Here is an 18,489-nt window from a genome sequence, read left to right as displayed (position 1 = left end):
TTGTGTAGTACACTGTGAAAGTGCTGATTATTTATCATGTCTAAGAGCGGCAAAAGTGACGACGGTACACTTACAGTAACACCAACACTCATATGTTTGTCTTGCAAAACTGTATTATCCTCTCAGGATCTATCTGGTTCAGGATGGTTTATGTGCAAATTGTTTTGCTTTTCAGCAAAATACAAGGCAGATCCCTGTACAACGTCAGGTACAGATGGATCCACCTTGGGCTATGTTTGCACAGACCTTGTACAGTATAGCTGAATGGGTAATTCCTACAGCTTCTTTATCGGGAATGGGGTACACTATTAACCCATACATGCAGCTCCCTACCTATGGTATAAAATTTCCCCCAGCAGCTTCTCATATGAAACAAGCTGATAAACGGATGGTAAGTAAACCTTCACAGGCTACACAAGATGATTCATCGGAAGATGAAAACTTAATTTACTCTACTTCAGCATACGAAGAGGAGGAAGAAGGTCTCAGCTCAGTGGATATGGCTGAATTAATTAGAGCTATGAAGGCCATTCTATCCTTAGAGGATTCAGCAGAGCCTGTGTTAAAAACCAAGGCACCTGTATTTAAACGTCCCAAAACCGTTAAGGCTGAGTTTCCAGGGTCAGACCAGCTGACGGAAATCATGGAAGAGGCTTGGGCTACACCCAATAAAAAATATAGAATTCCAAAAAAATGGGATTCCAATTATCCTTTTCCAGCAGGGGACTGTTTAATTGCCTGGCATGGTCGCATCAGATGCGACCATGCCTGCAAGTGCTCTGCCTGACCTGGTCGCACAGGATGCGACCAGTCAGATAATATAGTGTTAGCAGCGGCAGGGAAGAGAAACTTCCCTCCGCTGCTGCTGTCAGAGGGACTGCCGATCACTGCTGATAGGTCAGCATGGCAAGATTCCCCCCCTCCCCGTCCAGCGGCTGCCGCTGCGGAGTGTAAATGAACCCTCCCAAGCCACCCCCAGAACACCCCCCCCCCTGTATACCTGCAGGCTGTCCCGGCTTTCAAAATGAAAGCCGTGATGTTCCCGATCGATGTTTGGGGGAAAAATAAAATATATATATATATATATATATATATATATATATTCCCTTTTTTTTTTACAAATCATTTGGGATAGGGTTAAATTCATATTCTTCACCTAATTCACCAATAAAAAACCCCGACAATTTCGGAGCTGTTTTCGGTGAAATAAATTTGTCAGTTAAGTGGTTAAAAAGGGAGGTGGCTCCTAAAATAGATACGCATGTAATTCGATTAGTGCAAAAATCTATATTGCCTTTACCGTCAACATCATTAAATTATGTCTCGGATAGGAGAGTGGATGGTTTTTTGAAAACCATATTTTCTCTGTCTGGGGCAGTCATAAGGCCAGCCATGGCTTCAGCTTGGATGGCAAAGGCAGTGCCTGCCTGGGCTGATGCACTGGAAGAGGATGTTTTCTCGGCTTCTAGAGAACAAAAATCTTATATAGCTCATATTAAACAGGCTGCAGTATTCTTGGAAGAAGCAGCATTAGATATGGGTACTATTGCTTCTAGGGCATCAGCCTCAACAATAGCTGCTCGCAGAGCACTTTGGTTACGTACGTGGAAAGCTGATTCAGAATCTAAGAAGGTTTTGGAATCTTTGCCTTTTGCTGGAAATATTATTTTTGGTAAATAATTGACAGATATTCTGGAGTCAGAAGCAGACTCCAAGAAGGTCAAGTTTCCTTCCACATATAACCTCAAACCTAAGGGTCCAGTTTTTCTGCCTTTTGTGTTGCAAGGAAAAGCGAAGGGAAAAAGTGATCGTAAGCAGCCCCAATACAATAAGTTGGGTAAGTCAAAGAAGCATTGGGCTACCAGAGGGCCAGCTTCCAAACCAGAAGATAAGCCATCAGCCTGATGGTGCGGGCCTCCTCCTGGGGGACCCCAGGGTAGGGGGCCAGCTTCTTCAGTTTGCACAGATCTGGCAGCAGTGTACAACAGATCCCTGGGTGCAAGAAGTGGTATCTCTAGGTTATGTTTTCCCCTTCAAGAAGCATCCTCCTCGAAGGTTCTTCTGCACCAGCCCGTCTCGGGTGGAGGCGAAGGAAAGGGCCTTGCAAGAAGCCGTTCAGAAATTGCTTCAGTCAGGAGTAGTCATTCCAGTACCCCCTGCACAACGGGGACAGGGTTTTTACTCCAACCTGTTTTTGGTTCAGAAGCCAAATGGGTCTTTTCGACCTATTTTCAATCTCAAAATGCTAAACAAATACATTTGGGTAACACTGTTTTACATGGAGATGTTACGCTCCATAGTTTTGGCTTTGGAACCAGGGGATTATATGGTATCCCTGGATATTCAGGATGCATACCAATATGTTCCTATAGCTCTGTCCCATCAGTGTTATCTCAGGTTTGCCATCCTCCAGCAGCATTTTCAGTTCCAGGCCTTACCCTTTGGGTTAGCCACAGCCCCCAGGTATTTACCAAGATCATGGTGGTTATGGCAGCTTATCTCCGCAAGGAGGGGATAAGAATTTTCAATACCTCGACGACCTTTTAATCCTGGCACAATCACAGGAATTGCTCCTGTGCCATCTCCAATAAACAATAACATGTCTGCAAAGACACAGGTGGCTCAAATTGGGCAAAGTCATCTCTGGTTCCGTCACAACGTATGACTCACTTGGGGGCTGTACTGGATTCAAGTCTGCAGAAAGTATTTTTACCTCGGAACAAGATATCCAAGGTGCAGTCAAGGACTCAGGAGTTGTTACACAGTCAAACAGTATCAATTCAAGCAGCAATGCGAGTGATGGGTTTGATGGTGTCAACATTCGACATGATGGAGTATGCACAGTTCCATTCAAGACTTCTGCAGCATCTGATTCTGGCCAGATAAAATGGAGTACATCAGACAATAAAGAAACAGACTATGGTATTTTCAGAAAAGGTAAGAAAGTCAATAGCCCGGTGGCTACAGACATCCCATCTAGACAAGGGGAGACCCTTTTGGATATCAGATTGGGAGATCCTGACAACAGATGCTGGTCTTCAGGGCTGGGGAGCAGTGTCCGGAAAATTATGGTTCCAGGGAAAATGGACCACAGAAGAAAGTTGCCTGCTAAAAAATCTGTTAGAACTTTGGGCCATATACATGGCACTGATTCAGGCAAAGGAGACACTTCAAGGAAAACCAGTCCAGATCGCTCAGACAATGCAACGGCAGTAGCGTACCTCAACCATCAGGGAGGAACCCGCAGCCAAACAGCAATGAAGGAGGTAAGTCACATTCTAAAGTGGGCAGAACTCCATCTCCCAGCCTTGTCCGCAGTATTCGTTCCGGGAGTCCTAAACTGGGAAGTGGACTTTCTCAGTCGACACTCCATTCAGGCAAGCGAAAGGGCTCTACACCCGGAGGTCTTTCAGACTCTAGTAGACAAGTGGGGATTGCCAGAGATAGATCTCATGGCGTCCCGTCTGAACAACAAAGTGCCCGCATACGGGTCAAGAACAAAGGATCCCAAAGCGATCTTTGTGGACGCCTTGTCAGTGAAATGGGACTTTCATCTGGCGTATCTGTTTCCTTCAATCATCCTGTTACCCAGGGTGGTGAGGAAAATAAAGCAAGCAAAGGGTGCCGTGATTCTAATAGCTCTGGCTTGGCCCAAAAGGCATTGGTACACAGATCTGCAGAGAATGTCGATGGATGCTCCACTTCTGCTCCCTCAACGTCCAGATCTACTAATGCAGGGTCTTTGTTATCACAGACATCTGGATCGACTGTCTTTGACGGCGTAGCTCTTGAAACCTCTATCCTGAAGTCAAGAAGATTCTCACAACAGGTAGTTCAAATAATGCTCAGAGCGAGGAAATCCTACTCGTATTTATTACTGATTATGGCAGGCGTATATTCATTCGTGCAGTGAGAGAAGTATGGACCCAAAATCTTTCAGATTTCCACGGTCTTAGCTTTCCTTCAGGCAGGAATGGATAAAGGTTTGAAGGTGGCTTCCTTGAGAGTTCAAGTATCCGCATTGACTGAATGGTTCCAAAAGAAAATTGCCAATTTACAAGATGTGCCTACTTTTTTCCAGGGAATGCTGCGCATTCAATCTCCGTTTGTTCCTCCTACAGCATCTTGGGACTTAAGTCTAGTCCTCAAAGCTCTTCAAGTTGCTCCATTTGAACCACTTAATAAAGTGGATCTTAAATGGTTGACAGCTAAAGTTCTCTTTCTACTGACTATGGCATCAGCTAGAAGAGTGTCAGATTTAGGAGCGCTGATATGTTCCGCTTTTCAGATTTTTTTATCCAGATAAAGCAGTTCTTAGAACTAGGTCTGGGTATCTTCCTAAGGTGGTGTCTAAATTCCACCTTTAATGAAGAATTGTAGTCCTGGCTTCTCAGGTATCGGGACTTTCTGCGGGAGATGAGTCGCTGGACGTGGTCCGGGCATTAAGGATCTACGTGGATCCGTACCAGTGCCATCAGAAAGACAGATTCTCTCTTTATTCTCTACAGATTTCACAAGAGAGGATGGCCTGCTAATAAACAGACGCTGGTAAGATGGCTTCAAATGGCGATTTCAAAAGCGTACTCTCAAGCTGATCTCCCTGTTCCAGTTAATGTCTATGCTCACTCTACTCGTAAGGTAGGTCTTTCATGGGCAGCACAACATGGTGCTTCAGCAGAACAGATATATAAGGCAGCCACATGATCTCCCATTAACACATTCATTAGACATTATGCCTTGGATACTTTTGCCTCTCATGATGCTGAATTCGGGCGTAAGGTTCTCCTGTCCAATCAGGAGTGTCCCCACCACTAAATTGCTTTGGGAAATCCGATTGTTATCCTGTGGATAACCTGTGGACCCTGCCGGAGAAATATACGTTATGGTAAGAACTTACCGTTGATAACGGTATTTCTCCTAAGTCCACAGGTTCCACAGGGATCCCACCCTGACGCACCTAATTGGAGGATCCTTCTACTCACTAACCTCTTCCTTCTTGTACGGAAGGGTGTGCATGGGTGTTCTTCTCACCTGATTAGGACTCTACATGATGCTCCTGCCTAGTGCTTTGGAAGACAACTGATTTGCCTGAGCCAGTGGGCGGGGATATATGGACGGGCCGGTTGCATCCTGGGAGGTCTGAAAGCTTTTGATCATTTGGAGCTAATCCGCTGTCACTCCATCATATCCCATTGTTATCCTGTGGACTTAGGAGAAATACCGTTATCAACGGTAAGTTCTTACCATAACGTATATTTCCCTCCAGTGGACACAGATGCTGACAGGACAGGGGCTCGCAGCTACAACGGTGTGACTCCAGATTACCTCAGTGGTACGAGGGGGTCATAGCAGGGGGGGAGCAACTATTAGTGTACTAAGTCCCCTATCAGGGTACTTAGTCTGCGACCCGGCTAAGCTTGGCATTAGCGATAAGAGCGCGGTGGGTGTTGGCTCCAAACAACTCTGTGTCTCCCTGAAGGGCTCTTTGTGGGTTAATTGTGCTTAACCTTTTCCTGTGTGTGTGTGCTGTCACATTTACTTTCTGTCAGGCAAAGAGTGTGTTTCTTGTACAGCGGAGTGTTTTTCTTCACCAGGGGGCTCACTACTGGGTACTCAGGGTTCACAAGCTAGCGGGGCTGAACCGGAGTGGGTTAATTTTCTCAAAGGTATGATTTCCACTCTTTTTACAAATTTGTCCCGCAATGAGAAAGAGACGCGATACTTAAAACAAACTGTGGATGAGTTTATGAACAGAGATTCAGTGCCCAAAACAGCGTCTCAGTCCCCTCCCATTTGTCCACAAAAGGGATCTCTGGCCCAGATCCTGCAATCTGACGCTGATGGGTCAGACTTAGAGGAGGGTGAGGCAGACTTGGAGGGGGGGGATGTGGCTCTGTCACAGGGAATAGAGGCTCTTATAGAGGCTATCAGAGATGTTCTGCATATTCCTGATAAGGTGTCAGAGGAGCGTGAGGAATCTTATTTTAATGTAAAGAAGATGTCCTCAATTACTTTTCCTGTATCAAAGGAATTGATTACCCTATTTGAAAGGTTAATCCTGATAAGAAGTTTCAGATCGCTAAAAGGTTGCTCTCATCTTTTCCTTTTCCTCTGGAGGATAGGGAAAATCCACCGATAGTGGACGCATCAGTCTCTAGGCTGTCACGTAAAATTGTATTGCCTGTTCCTGGTGCAGCCTCCCTAAAAGACACGGCTGATCGTAAAATTGAGACTACACTCAAATCATTGTACACAGCTGCTGGGGTGGCCCGAAGACCCACTTTTGCATGTGCGTGGATCAATTAAGCCATTGCGAAATGGTCAGGTAACCTAATTGAGGGGTTAGATTCTGTCATGACTGTGGTTTTGTGAACCCGGTGTTAGTGAAGTCTGTGCGGGCAACTGGAGGACTATGTGAATATTAGGCTAGTCTGTAGGAATCAGTGAGAAGAAGGAGCAATCCCTGACCGGGGATCGAACCCGGGCCTCGGCAGAGGAAGCCGTATCCTGACCACTGGATCACCAGGGACTTTGATAGCAGGATGATGAATGTATAGGTGAGACTGTACTGGATATAGTGTCACAGGAGTAGGTGCTTATGTACTCAAGGTTACTGGCAAGATAGTAAGACGGACTGGTTACTGGTGAGACTGGGATGCAACTGTAATGCGTGCTGGTACCGGATATAACTGGAAACGCAACTGAAAGTAGAACGATGACTGTGGCTATAACTCTAGTACGAGGCTGAAGAACCCTGCGGCTGTGACGGTAGAATACTGCAGCTGTGGTTTTCAGTTGAGACTGGGGAATACTGTGACTGTGCCTTTAAGATGAAACACTGCAACTGTGCCTTTAAGTGGAGACTGGAATACTGTACTGTGCCTTTAAGATGAAACACTGCAACTGTGCCTTTAAGTGGAGACGGTGGATTACTATACTGTGCCTTTAAGTTGAGACTCGTGGAAATACTGGATATCAATGGCAACACAAATGTAATCCAAACTGGGTAACAAAGAAACAGAGTTTTTACAGGAACTAAAGTACAAGGGTTACCTTTAGGGAGCTCAGCTTCAAAGCTCACACAGAGCTGTGTGTGACACGAGGAACTGGCCCAGTTACCAACTCAGTCTACCGACTTATACTTCCTGGTCCTTGGTGATTGGTGAGCAGTGTCAGGCTGGCAGAGGATTGGACAGCTCTGGGTCAGGTGAACAGTCACTGTCATGTAAGTACTCTAGACTAGGCTGAGATGTGGAGTGAGGCCTAGCAGGCCGAGAGAACACTGAAGCCTGAACTTCTGCAAACAGAGGATACTGGCTTTTAGGCCTAAACTTCAGATTGATGAATTCAGACTCACACAGGAGATCACCACAGGTGGAGCTCGTTAACTATTACCTTCCAGGCAGAGAACTCAGGAAACTCATGGTGCTGACAAGCTGTTTATCTCAGTGAGCAAAAAGGCACAGGATCCAGGACAGATGGCAGGGGTAAGTCACCAAATACGAGAACTACAGTCAGGATCGTGACAGATTCCTTATCTAGGGGGGATGTTGTCTTACTCCTGCAGCATATACAGGACTCTGCAAACTTTATGGTGGAATCCATAAAGGAAATAGGCGTGCTTAACGCACGCACCACCGCTATGGCAGTGTCGGCACGCAGGGGCTTGTGGCTACGCCAGTGGACTGCTGACGCGTACTCCAGGAAAGGCATGAAAGGCCTACCATTCACAGGAGAGGCCTTGTTTGGAGATGAACTAGACAAATGGATCTCCACAGCTACTGCGGGTAAGTCTACGTATCTTCCTTCCGCAGCTTCCCTGACCAAGAAGACTTATTGTAAGTTACAGTCCTTTCGGAAGGCCAAGTTCAAGGGCAAATCCAGAGGTGCTTCTACGTCCTCCAGCGGCGCAAGAGGTAAACCACGCAAACCAGCAACTGCAGGTGCTCAGGAACAGAGCTCAGGCCTTGCTTCCTCAAAGACGGTGGACCACAATGCCTGGAAGGCTGTCAGGTGGGAGCAAGACCCTTCCAGCTCAATCTGTTGGACAAATGGTCCGGATTGCATCTTCACATGCACCAGAGGATCCGTCTGTCGCCAAAGGCCAGGATCTCCCTTCTGTGGTGGCTACAGTCTTCTCACCTCTTGGCAGGACGGAGGTTCGGAATTCAGAACTGGATTCTGTTAACCACAGACGCAAGCCTCAGAGATTGGGGAGCAGTCACTCAGGGGGTGCAGTTTCAGGAAAGATGGTCATGTCAGAAAGTCATCCTTCCAATCAACATTCTGGAACTCAGCGCTATATACAACGCCTGTCTGCAGGCCTCACATCTTCAAGATCAGGCAATTCAGGTCCAGTCGGACAATTTGACGGCAGTAACGTACAGAAACCGACAGGACGGCATGAAAAGCAGAGCAGCACTGTCAGAGGTGTCAAGAATTCTCCTCTGGGCAGAAAGAAACGCTGTGGCGTTGTCATCGGTCTTCATTTCGGGAGTAGACAACTGGGAAGCAGACTTCCTCAGTAGACACGACCTGCACCCAGGGTAATGGGGCCTTCACCCGGAAGTGTTCAGGTGCTTGACAAGTCGATGTGGATATCCACAGATCGACATGATGGCCTCTCATCTCAACAAGAAGCTCAGGCGGTATTGTTCCAGGTCGAGAGACCCACAGGTGGTGGCAATATACACCTTGACAACTCCATTGGTCTATCAGATGGTGTACGTGTTTCCTCCACTTCCTCTGATCTCAAGAATTCTAAAGCGAATAAAAAGGGAAAAGGTTCAAGCAATACTCATTGCTCCGGACTGGCCAAGAAGGGCCTGGTACGTGGACCTTCTGAAGATGCTCCTCGAAGATTCGTAGCCTCTACCTCTTCACGAGGATCTTCTGCAACAGGGCCCGTTCCTCTATCAGGACTTACAGCGGCTACATTTGACGCATGGAGGTTTAACGGCTGATTCTAGCCAGGAGAGGGATCCCTAAAAATGTTATCCCGGCTATGATCCAAGCCAGGAAGGGGGTAACATCTAAGCATTACCATCGTATTTGGAAATAATACGTCTCTTGGTGTGTGAGAGCAGAAATTATTCTGCGTTGGAATTTCATCTGCGACGTTTCCTGCTTTTTCTGCAGGCAGGCGTGGAGGTGGGCCTGCGTCTGGGCTCCATAAAAGTCCAGATTTCTCTGGCTGGGTCCACAGGATAACATTGGGATATTGTCGAGCGACAGCGAAAATGGCACCAACACGGTCACGAGCTTTCTGGCCTCCCAGGATGCATTGGGGCCTCCACTATATAGTCCCGCCCACTGACTCAGTCAGATCAGTTTTTTGCTTGGTGCGACAGGAAGCCGCATGGTCACAGGGCTGCTGTGAGAGCAGCCTCAAGCTTTTTATTATTTTATTTTTTATAGACTTACTATATTGTTTTTTTGAGCGACTTCTCTTAACAGCGTCTTAAACGCATACTAGAAAGAGTCGCTCCAACAACTCCCCACTGGGTTGCAACAACGCTTACCTTCGGGTATCAGTGCTGTCTCGATGGGCGTCTGTGTCGGATGTTCTAGCAGGTCCAGCAGACGTAACCAGTCTGTGGCCGGAGCATGGGGACATGGTGAGTCTATGACTTCCTCTTACTAGAGGGGTCAGGACACAGCTACACTGATTTGGTGGAGACTACAAACAGTGTGTTGATGCGCCGAGCATCTAGAGTGCGACAGCGCTACGCTCCGGGGATCATAGGCGCCAGGAATAGGTTGAGGCCGCAATCCTGGTAGTTTAAGTCAACAGGGGGATTCAGACGCTCTCCTGCCCGTCCCTCCTCCGAGTTCATTGCCAGTTCCCGCGTGTTTCTCGTTTCATGAACTAAATTACCTCACTTCCGGCTCAGACGCTACCACGAGGGTACTCAGTCGCAGCTTAGACGCTGCGGTTGTGTGCACTGGGGATAAACCCGCCAGACCGAGTTGGTCTGCATACACGTGGAAGTCGCTCAGCGTCCGTGTCCGTTGGTGAGCGTCCGTTATCAGTTATCAAGAGCGGCAGTGTACACCAGTAGCGTCTGAATCCACTCAGCGTCTTACGAGCGTATTTGCTTGGATATGGAAGTGTGGTGAGTCTCCCTGTATCCCGCTCTACGGAGGCAGGGTATACAGTACTAAAATTTCTCTCTACTTCTTAGTATGCATTGTTAATTTTTAGTACCGATTGCATATGAGACCTGTATATTACTGTGTTTTCTGCATGCTATGTTGAAAAAAGAACCAGTTTTAAACAGAAGTACAATTTTCCTACTTATGTATAAGTTGTTATGGAGGTTGTATTCTCATATGACAATGTCTAATGCTTTAACATGTGCCTGACTGCTAGTATGTGTACTGACTTTTCTGTGTAATGTCAGTCCTGTTCTGACCCTCAAATCAGGTGCACTGTGGTCAGATTGATCTCACCTCTATATACTGACATATACAGTGATTTTCAGTTACAAATTGTGTAGTCAATAACAGGTTAATACTAGAGATGAGCGGGTTCGGTTCCTCGGAATCCGAACCCGCCCGAACTTCAGCTTTTTTTACACGGATCCGAGCGACTCGGATCTTCCCGCCTTGCTCGGTTAACCCGAGCGCGCCCGAACGTCATCATGACGCTGTCGGATTCTCGCGAGGCTCGGATTCTATCGCGAGACTCGGATTCTATGTAAGGAGCCGCGCGTCGCCGCCATTTTACACGTGCATTGAGATTGATAGTGAGAGGACGTGGCTGGCGTCCTCTCCGTTTAGAGAAGAAATAGATGTGAGAGTGAGACAGTGACACTTCATTTACTGGAGCTTAGGAGGAGTACTCAGACAGAGAGTGCAGAATTTTGCTGATAGTATTAGTTAGTTATACTAGTGACTGACCAGTGACCACCAGTGCAGTTTTATATTATTTAATATAATCCGTTCTCTGCCTGAAAAAACGATACACAGTGACTCAGTCACATACCATATCTGTGCTCAGCCCAGTGTGCTGCTGCATCATCTATGTATAATATCTGACTGTGCTCACACAGCTTAATTGTGGGGGAGACTGGGGAGCAGTTAGGTTATAGCAGGAGCCAGGAGTACATATTAAAAAATTAAACAGTGCACACTTTTTTTCTGCAGGAGTGCCACTGCCAGTGTGACTGACCAGTGACCTGACCACCAGTATATAGTATACTATATTGTATTGTGAATGTCTGCCTGTAAAAGTTAAACACACGTCGTGTGACTTGTGTGGTGTTTTTTTATTCTATAAAATAAAAAACTCATTCTGCTGACAGACAGTGTCCAGCAGGTCCGTCATTATATAATATATACCTGTCCAGCTGCAGTAGTGATATATATATATATATATATATATATATATATATATATATATATATATATTTTTTATATCATTATTTATCATCCAGTCGCAGCAGACACAGTACGGTAGTTCACGGCTGTAGCTACCTCTGTGTCGGCACTCGGCAGTCCATCCATAATTGTATACCACCTACCCGTGGTTTTTTTTTTCTTTCTTCTTTATACATACTACATCTCATTATCATCCAGTCTATATTAGCAGCAGACACAGTACAGTACGGTAGTCCACGGCTGTAGCTACCTCTGTGTCGGCACTCGGCAGTCCGTCCATAATTGTATACCACCTACCCGTGGTTTTTTTTCTCTTTCTTCTTTATACATACTACATCTCATTATCAACCAGTCTATATTAGCAGCAGACACAGTACGGTAGTCCACGGCTGTAGCTACCTCTGTGTCGGCACTCGGCAGTCCGTCCATAATTGTATACCACCTACCCGTGGTTTTTTTTTTCTTTCTTCTTTATACATACTACATCTCATTATCATCCAGTCTATATTAGCAGCAGACACAGTACAGTACGGTAGTCCACGGCTGTAGCTACCTCTGTGTCGGCACTCGGCAGTCCGTCCATAATTGTATACCACCTACCCGTGGTTTTTTTTTTCTTCTTTATACATACTACATCTCATTATCAACCAGTCTATATTAGCAGCAGACACAGTACGGTAGTCCACGGCTGTAGCTACCTCTGTGTCGGCACTCGGCAGTCCATCCATAATTGTATACCACCTACCCGTGGTTTTTTTTTCTTTCTTCTTTATACATACTACATCTCATTATCATCCAGTCTATATTAGCAGCAGACACAGTACAGTACGGTAGTCCACGGCTGTAGCTACCTCTGTGTCGGCACTCGGCAGTCCGTCCATAATTGTATACCACCTACCCGTGGTTTTTTTTTTCTTTCTTCTTTATACATAATGAGATGTAGTATCATCCAGTCTATATTAGCAGCAGACACAGTACAGTACGGTAGTCCACGGCTGTAGCTACCTTTGTGTCGGCACTCGGCAGTCCATCCATAATTGTATACCACCTACCCGTGGTTTTTTTTTCTTTCTTCTTTATACATACTACATCTCATTATCATCCAGTCTATATTAGCAGCAGACACAGTACAGTACGGTAGTCCACGGCTGTAGCTACCTCTGTGTCGGCACTCGGCAGTCCGTCCATAATTGTATACCACCTACCCGTGGTTTTTTTTTTCTTCTTTATACATAATGAGATGTAGTATCATCCAGTCTATATTAGCAGCAGACACAGTACAGTACAATAGTCCACGGCTGTAGCTACCTCTGTGTCGGCACTCGGCAGTCCGTCCATAATTGTATACCACCTACCCGTGGTTTTTTTTTTCTTCTTTATACATACTACATCTCATTATCATCCAGTCTATATTAGCAGCAGACACAGTACAGTACGGTAGTCCACGGCTGTAGCTACCTCTGTGTCGGCACTCGGCAGTCCGTCCATAATTGTATACCACCTACCCGTGGTTTTTTTTTCTTTCTTCTTTATACATACTACATCTCATTATCAACCAGTCTATATTAGCAGCAGACACAGTACGGTAGTCCACGGCTGTAGCTACCTCTGTGTCGGCACTCGGCAGTCCATCCATAATTGTATACCACCTACCCGTGGTTTTTTTTTCTTTCTTCTTTATACATACTACATCTCATTATCATCCAGTCTATATTAGCAGCAGACACAGTACAGTACGGTAGTCCACGGCTGTAGCTACCTCTGTGTCGGCACTCGGCAGTCCGTCCATAATTGTATACCACCTACCCGTGGTTTTTTTTTCTTTCTTCTTTATACATACTACATCTCATTATCATCCAGTCTATATTAGCAGCAGACACAGTACAGTACGGTAGTCCACGGCTGTAGCTACCTCTGTGTCGGCACTCGGCAGTCCATCCATAATTGTATACCACCTACCCGTGGTTTTTTTTTCTTCTTTATACATACTACATCTCATTATCATCCAGTCTATATTAGCAGCAGACACAGTACAGTACAATAGTCCACGGCTGTAGCTACCTCTGTGTCGGCACTCGGCAGTCCATCCATAACTGTATACTAGTATCCATCCATCTCCATTGTTTACCTGAGGTGCCTTTTAGTTGTGCCTATTAAAATATGGAGAACAAAAATGTTGAGGTTCCAAAATTAGGGAAAGATCAAGATCCACTTCCACCTCGTGCTGAAGCTGCTGCCACTAGTCATGGCCGAGACGATGAAATGCCAGCAACGTCGTCTGCCAAGGCCGATGCCCAATGTCATAGTACAGAGCATGTCAAATCCAAAACACCAAATATCAGTAAAAAAAGGACTCCAAAACCTAAAATAAAATTGTCGGAGGAGAAGCGTAAACTTGCCAATATGCCATTTACCACACGGAGTGGCAAGGAACGGCTGAGGCCCTGGCCTATGTTCATGGCTAGTGGTTCAGCTTCACATGAGGATGGAAGCACTCAGCCTCTCGCTAGAAAACTGAAAAGACTCAAGCTGGCAAAAGCACCGCAAAGAACTGTGCGTTCTTCGAAATCCCAAATCCACAAGGAGAGTCCAATTGTGTCGGTTGCGATGCCTGACCTTCCCAACACTGGACGTGAAGAGCATGCGCCTTCCACCATTTGCACGCCCCCTGCAAGTGCTGGAAGGAGCACCCGCAGTCCAGTTCCTGATAGTCAGATTGAAGATGAAGATGTTGAAGTACACCAGGATGAGGAGGATATGGGTGTTGCTGGCGCTGGGGAGGAAATTGACCAGGAGGATTCTGATGGTGAGGTGGTTTGTTTAAGTCAGGCACCCGGGGAGACACCTGTTGTCCGTGGGAGGAATATGGCCGCTGACATGCCTGGTGAAAATACCAAAAAAATCAGCTCTTCAGTGTGGAGGTATTTCAACAGAAAAGCGGACAACAGGTGTCAAGCCGTGTGTTGCCTTTGTCAAGCTGTAATAAGTAGGGGTAAGGACGTTAACCACCTCGGAACATCCTCCCTTATACGTCACCTGCAGCGCATTCATAATAAGTCAGTGACAAGTTCAAAAACTTTGGGCGACAGCGGAAGCAGTCCACTGACCAGTAAATCCCTTCCTCTTGTAACCAAGCTCACGCAAACCACCCCACCAACTCCCTCAGTGTCAATTTCCTCCTTCCCCAGGAATGCCAATAGTCCTGCAGGCCATGTCACTGGCAATTCTGACGAGTCCTCTCCTGCCTGGGATTCCTCCGATGCATCCTTGCGTGTAACGCCTACTGCTGCTGGCGCTGCTGTTGTTGCTGCTGGGAGTCGATGGTCATCCCAGAGGGTAAGTCGTAAGCCCACTTGTACTACTTCCAGTAAGCAATTGACTGTCCAATAGTCCTTTGCGAGGAAGATGAAATATCACAGCAGTCATCCTGCTGCAAAGCGGATAACTGAGGCCTTGACAACTATGTTGGTGTTAGACGTGCGTCCGGTATCCGCCGTTAGTTCACAGGGAACTAGACAATTTATTGAGGCAGTGTGCCCCCGTTACCAAATACCATCTAGGTTCCACTTCTCTAGGCAGGCGATACCGAGAATGTACACGGACGTCAGAAAAAGACTCACCAGTGTCCTAAAAAATGCAGCTGTACCCAATGTCCACTTAACCACGGACATGTGGACAAGTGGAGCAGGGCAGGGTCAGGACTATATGACTGTGACAGCCCACTGGGTAGATGTATGGACTCCCGCCGCAAGAACAGCAGCGGCGGCACCAGTAGCAGCATCTCGCAAACGCCAACTCTTTCCTAGGCAGGCTACGCTTTGTATCACCGCTTTCCAGAATACGCACACAGCTGAAAACCTCTTACGGCAACTGAGGAAGATCATCGCGGAATGGCTTACCCCAATTGGACTCTCCTGTGGATTTGTGGCATCGGACAACGCCAGCAATATTGTGTGTGCATTAAATATGGGCAAATTCCAGCACGTCCCATGTTTTGCACATACCTTGAATTTGGTGGTGCAGAATTTTTTAAAAAACGACAGGGGCGTGCAAGAGATGCTGTCGGTGGCCAGAAGAATTGCGGGACACTTTCGGCGTACAGGCACCACGTACAGAAGACTGGAGCACCACCAAAAACTACTGAACCTGCCCTGCCATCATCTGAAGCAAGAAGTGGTAACGAGGTGGAATTCAACCCTCTATATGCTTCAGAGGTTGGAGGAGCAGCAAAAGGCCATTCAAGCCTATACAATTGAGCACGATATAGGAGGTGGAATGCACCTGTCTCAAGCGCAGTGGAGAATGATTTCAACGTTGTGCAAGGTTCTGATGCCCTTTGAACTTGCCACACGTGAAGTCAGTTCAGACACTGCCAGCCTGAGTCAGGTCATTCCCCTCATCAGGCTTTTGCAGAAGAAGCTGGAGACATTGAAGGAGGAGCTAACACGGAGCGATTCCGCTAGGCATGTGGGACTTGTGGATGGAGCCCTTAATTCGCTTAACAAGGATTCACGGGTGGTCAATCTGTTGAAATCAGAGCACTACATTTTGGCCACCGTGCTCGATCCTAGATTTAAAGCCTACCTTGGATCTCTCTTTCCGGCAGACACAAGTCTGCTGGGGTTGAAAGACCTGCTGGTGAGAAAATTGTCAAGTCAAGCGGAACGCGACCTGTCAACATCTCCTCCTTCACATTCTCCCGCAACTGGGGGTGCGAGGAAAAGGCTCAGAATTCCGAGCCCACCCGCTGGCGGTGATGCAGGGCAGTCTGGAGCGACTGCTGATGCTGACATCTGGTCCGGGCTGAAGGACCTGACAACGATTACGGACATGTCGTCTACTGTCACTGCATATGATTCTCTCACCATTGAAAGAATGGTGGAGGATTATATGAGTGACCGCATCCAAGTAGGCACGTCACACAGTCCGTACTTATACTGGCAGGAAAAAGAGGCAATTTGGAGGCCCTTGCACAAACTGGCTTTATTCTACCTAAGTTGCCCTCCCACAAGTGTGTACTCCGAAAGAGTGTTTAGTGCCGCCGCTCACCTTGTCAGCAATCGGCGTACGAGGTTACATCCAGAAAATGTGGAGAAGATGATGTTCATTAAAATGAATTATAATCAATTCCTCCGTGGAGACATTGACCAGCAGCAATTGCCTCCACAAAGTACACAGGGAGCTGAGATGGTGGATTCCAGTGGGGACGAATTGATAATCTGTGAGGAGGGGGATGTACACGGTGATATATCGGAGGATGATGATGAGGTGGACATCTTGCCTCTGTAGAGCCAGTTTGTGCAAGGAGAGATTAATTGCTTCTTTTTTGGTGGGGGTCCAAACCAACCCGTCATTTCAGTCACAGTCGTGTGGCAGACCCTGTCACTGAAATGATGGGTTGGTTAAAGTGTGCATGTCCTGTTTATACAACATAAGGGTGGGTGGGAGGGCCCAAGGACAATTCCATCTTGCACCTCTTTTTTCTTTAATTTTTCTTTGCGTCATGTGCTGTTTGGGGAGGGTTTTTTGGAAGGGCCATCCTGCGTGACACTGCAGTGCCACTCCTAGATGGGCCCGGTGTTTGTGTCGGCCACTAGGGTCGCTTATCTTACTCACACAGTCAGCTACCTCATTGCGCCTCTTTTTTTCTTTGCGTCATGTGCTGTTTGGGGAGGGTTTTTTGGAAGGGCCATCCTGCGTGACACTGCAGTGCCACTCCTAGATGGGCCCGGTGTTTGTGTCGGCCACTAGGGTCGCTTATCTTACTCACACAGTCAGCTACCTCATTGCGCCTCTTTTTTTCTTTGCGTCATGTGCTGTTTGGGGAGGGTTTTTTGGAAGGGCCATCCTGCGTGACACTGCAGTGCCACTCCTAGATGGGCCCGGTGTTTGTGTCGGCCACTAGGGTCGCTTATCTTACTCACACAGTCAGCTACCTCATTGCGCCTCTTTTTTTCTTTGCGTCATGTGCTGTTTGGGGAGGGTTTTTTGGAAGGGCCATCCTGCGTGACACTGCAGTGCCACTCCTAGATGGGCCCGGTGTTTGTGTCGGCCACTAGGGTCGCTTATCTTACTCACAGTCAGCTACCTCATTGCGCCTCTTTTTTTCTTTGCGTCATGTGCTGTTTGGGGAGGGTTTTTTGGAAGGGCCATCCTGCGTGACACTGCAGTGCCACTCCTAGATGGGCCTGGTGTTTGTGTCGGCCACTAGGGTCGCTTATCTTACACAGTCAGCTACCTCATTGCGCCTCTTTTTTTCTTTGCGTCATGTGCTGTTTGGGGAGGGTTTTTTGGAAGGGCCATCCTGCGTGACACTGCAGTGCCACTCCTAGATGGGCCCGGTGTTTGTGTCGGCCACTAGGGTCGCTTATCTTACTCACACAGCGACCTCGGTGCAAATTTTAGGACTAAAAATAATATTGTGAGGTGTGAGGTATTCAGAATAGACTGAAAATGAGTGTAAATTATGGTTTTTGAGGTTAATAATACTTTGGGATCAAAGTGACCCCCAAATTCTATGATTTAAGCTGTTTTTTAGGGTTTTTTGAAAAAAACACCCGAATCCAAAACACACCCGAATCCGACAAAAAAAATTCGGTGAGGTTTTGCCAAAACGCGGTCGAACCCAAAACACGGCCGCGGAACCGAACCCAAAACCAAAACACAAAACCCGAAAAATTTCCGGCGCTCATCTCTAGTTAATACCATGTCTGTGAGCGGCGAAAGTGATGAGGAGAATTTATCAAGCACTCCTACAGCCCTAACATGCTTATCTTGTAAGTCAATTGGTCACTTATGAGGGTTTGTGTGCAAACTGTTTCGCTTTTCAGCGAAGTAAAAAACAGGAGTTGGTTCAACCACCAACAGAGCCACCATGGAATATGTTCGCAAAGACTCTGTCTTCAATAGCGGACAGGTTAGCTCCGGTAGCACCACCTCAAGGGTTAGGTTACACTATGAACCCATACATGCAGCTCCCTTCCTTTGGTTTGGTTCCAGTAGCTTCTACAAGCAACCAAGGGGTAGGTAAGACTAAGACAGATGCGTCTGTGTGGCAGACTACACAAGATGATACATCGGATGATGATGATACAATAGATTCAACTC

This window comes from Pseudophryne corroboree, chromosome 11 (genome assembly GCF_028390025.1).
Source record: "Pseudophryne corroboree isolate aPseCor3 chromosome 11, aPseCor3.hap2, whole genome shotgun sequence".
NCBI lineage: Eukaryota > Metazoa > Chordata > Amphibia > Anura > Myobatrachidae > Pseudophryne > Pseudophryne corroboree.
This window is presented reverse-complemented; position numbering follows the sequence as displayed.